This window comes from Capra hircus, chromosome 11, assembly GCF_001704415.2.
Source record: "Capra hircus breed San Clemente chromosome 11, ASM170441v1, whole genome shotgun sequence".
Classification (NCBI taxonomy): domain Eukaryota; kingdom Metazoa; phylum Chordata; class Mammalia; order Artiodactyla; family Bovidae; genus Capra; species Capra hircus.
Window position 1 is genome coordinate 91,303,300 of NC_030818.1, and position 3,954 is coordinate 91,307,253.

A 3,954-nucleotide genomic window follows, 5' to 3' on the forward strand; every position below is an offset into this window, starting at 1 on the left:
TTCTCTCCGGCTGTGTTTACCCAGAAGCCCGCACCTCTGCAGCCCTCAGGGGCCAACTTCATCCTGAACCGCGCCCCCCCCCCGCCTCAGCGAACCCATCACCCCCTGGAGAGGACTGCCTCCGTGGAGCTCTGCCTGCATCTTCCCACAAGCATCCTGCTCATGCCAAATGCTGCCTCCCAGCTACCACGCCTTCTCCAAAGAGGCCAGGGTCCCAGCCTTGCTCTCCCTGGTCTCCCCCTCCCAGCAGTAGCTACGGTCTGCCTTTGCACGTGCTCTTCTCCTTCTCATCCTTCCTCACCCTTCTTTTGTAGTGAAGAGTATTTTACCAGTTACCGAGTCTTTGTATTAAATGTTCACAGTTCTCCCTAGTGGATCTCAGCTGAATCCTAATGTTTACATGTTTAATAATGTTTATAGCAGCATGTTTTATAGATGAAAATATATTGGAAAAATAAATATTCGTCAGTGGTAGATTATATAATTAAATTTGCTACACATATGCAAAATAAAGCATAGAGCAGTGAAAATAAACCACAGCTATACACATAAACATGTGTGCGTGCTAAATCGCTTCAGTCTTGTCTGACTCTTTGTGACCGTATGGACTGTAGCCCTCCAGGCTCCTCTGTCCATGGGATTTCCCAGGCAAGGATACTGGAGTGGGTTGTCATGCCCACCTCCGGGGGATCTTCCCCACCCAGGGATGGAACCTGCGTCTCCAGTGGTTCCTGATTGACAGATAGACTCTTTTGTTGCTGGGCCAGGGGGAAGCCCACGCATAAACATAAGTGAAACTAAAGAGTATCATGTTGACTGCAAAAAAAAAAAAAAGCTGTGAAAGATTGCACAGAGACTATTCATACAGGTAAATGTTAAAAACTGGCAAAGTAGCAGCGCAGCGACGACGGCGGCGGCGGTTGTTATTTGGAGCCGTTGAGACGGCTCTGCAGCAGCTGGCGGCGCAGGTGGCTTGCGTGGACGCGGACAGGGGCGGCCGGCCCGCCACCGCAGCCTCAGCGCCCGCGGCCCCGGCAGGCGCGTCGGGGCACCCCAGGCATCCTCCCCCTCCCGCCATCGCGGGAGCCGCGGCTCCGTCCGGCCTCCCGCATCCCCTCTCAGTCCACACCGCTGCACCTCCTCCCTGGGCTTCGCCCCTGAAGCATGACTCGCGACTTCAAACCTGGGGACCTCATCTTCGCCAAGATGAAAGGTTATCCTCATTGGCCAGCTCGAGTAGATGAAGTTCCTGACGGAGCTGTAAAACCACCCACAAACAAACTACCGATTTTCTTTTTTGGAACTCGTGAGACTGCTTTTTTAGGCCCAAAGGACATATTTCCTTACTCAGAAAATAAGGAAAAGTACGGCAAACCAAATAAACGAAAAGGCTTTAATGAAGGTTTACGGGAGATAGATAACAATCCGAAAGTGAAATTTTCAAGTCAACAGGCATCAGCTCAACAGTCAAATGCTGTCATCTGATGTTGAAGTTGAAGAAAAAGAAACAAGTGTTTCAAAGGAAGATACCGACCATGAAGAAAAAGCCAGCAATGAGGATGTGACTCAAGCAATTGACATAACCAGTCCAAAAGCTGCCAGAAGAGGGAGAAAGAGAAAGGCAGATAACCAAGTAGAAACTGAGGAGGCTGGAGTAGTGACCGCAGCAACAGCATCTGCTAATCTAAAAGTGAGTCCTAGAAGAGGACCACCTGCAGCCACAGCGGTCAAGATTCCGAAACCAAGAGGCAGACCCGAGATGGTAAAACAACCTTGTCCTTCAGAGAGTGACATGATAACTGAAGAAGACAAAAACAAGAAAAAGGGGCAAGAGGAAAAACAACCTAAAAAACAGCTTAAAAAGGACGAAGAGGGCCAGAAGGAAGAAGAAAAGCCAAGAAAAGAGCCAGATAAAAAAGAGGGGGAAAAGGAAGTTGAATCAAAAAGGAAAAATTTAGCCAAAACAGGGGTTACATCAACCTCTGATTCTGAAGGAGAAGGAGATGATCAAGAAGGTGAAAAGAAGAGAAAAGGTGGAAGAAACTTCCAAACCGCTCATAGAAGGAATATGCTCAAAGGACAACATGAGAAAGAGGCTGCAGATGGAAAACGCAAGCAAGAAGAACAGATGGAAACTGAGCAGCAGAATAAAGATGAAGGAAAGAAGCCAGAAGTTAAGAAAGTGGAGAAGAAGCGAGAAACCTCAATGGATTCTCGGCTTCAAAGGATACGTGCTGAAATTAAAACTTCACTCAAAATTGATAATCTTGATGTCAACAGATGTATTGAGGCTTTGGATGAACTGGCTTCACTTCAGGTCACAATGCAACAAGCTCAAAAACACACAGAGATGATGACAACACTGAAAAAAACACGGCGATTCAAAGTTAGTCAGGTTATCATGGAAAAGTCTACAATGTTGTATAACAAGTTTAAGAACATGTTTTTGGTTGGTGAAGGAGATTCTGTGATCACACAAAGGCTGAACAAATCTCTTGCCGAACAAAGACAGCATGAGGAAGCAAATAAAACCAAAGATCAAGGGAAGAAAGGGCCAAACAAAAAGCTAGCAAAGGAACAAACAGGTTCAAAGACTCTAAATGGAGGATCGGATGCTCAAGACAGTAATCAACCACAACACAATGGAGACAGCAATGAAGAAAGCAAAGACAACCACGAGGCCAGCAGTAAGAAAAAGCCATCCAGTGAAGAGAGAGAGACTGAAATATCTCTGAAGGAGTCTACATAGATAACTAGGTTGACATACCTGGAATATAAAGAACATTTGAGAAGTTTGTAATGGTTTTCATTTGAAATATTTAGACTGCTGAAAGTTTTAAATTTTTATAAACATAGGTTTTGATGTTTAAAACTTGTTTTGAGGGAGAAATCTCCTTATCTTTGTTTAAAAGTGACTAAACATTGCTAATTGTACTTGTGCAGTATTAAGAGCTACATTGTGCAGTAAATGTGAGGGGAAGTTCATTTAGGAAGGGTTAAACTGCTTTTCCAGACATCGGTTGTAGTATATTTTCAGTTAGTGTGTGTATGTTAATGTGTAATTGATAGTAGAAAAAAGTTACATTTTTTAAAACTCCTACTTGTATAAACCTTCTCCTCTTTTCCCAGATACTGTGGGTTTTGTGCATAGTTTTTTACAAAAATTGGATTTACCAGACTGTCTTTTCACTGTTGTGGGTTTTGTAGAAGTTAAGCATCTTTATGGTTGATAAAATGTTACTTCTATACAAGTACTCACTCCTTCCTTTCTCTTATCAAAAGTTAACTTCAATCTCAATCTACCTTGTGCTACATTACCTTACTGCTTGGTAATAATGTGCAGTCTGTATGCCTTTTTGTATGACAACTAGATACCCAACTGACATTGAACTGACAATTCTTCAAGGTGCAAAACTCATGTTAACTTCTGAAGGTAATTTAGTTTTGTGGCTGAGAATTCAGTGAAAGTCACATGTGAGTTTCCTGCAGTAAGCAGGAGTGTATGAAGGAATGAATCTGGCTTTTAGGGTTCAACCATTTAAGATCCTTTATAGGCAGCAGTAGCTGAAACTGAGAACTACATGATTAAAGTTTATTTTTGAGAAATGTCTCGAGTTTCTGAATTTTTTTAAAAGTCCCACTCATTAAAGAAGTCGTTAAATATTTTTTTAATTGGAAAAAATGCAATCCATAATGCTTTTTGCCGTAAATAAAAAAATACATACTATCTAAGGAATCAAACCTATTTGAAAACATGACTATGAGAAGGGAATTTTTATTTCTAATGCATACATGTGACAGGATTGCAAAAAGTTAGTTACTCTGAGGCAGTAGACAAAAGTAAAGGAGTAGTCTGTATTTTCATGTATATGGACTAAATCAGAGTGAACAAAGGTTAACACAGAATTTTAAGAACAACTTTAACAAACAGGATTTCTAAGATATTTTGAATAC

General features: G+C 42.3%; 1 pseudogene across 1 annotated transcript; it reads left to right on the forward strand.

The window, feature by feature from the left end:
- Positions 1,150-3,156, forward strand: LOC102190239 (annotated as a pseudogene). Its single transcript, XR_001918852.1, has one exon. The product of XR_001918852.1 is annotated as a PC4 and SFRS1-interacting protein pseudogene (transcript).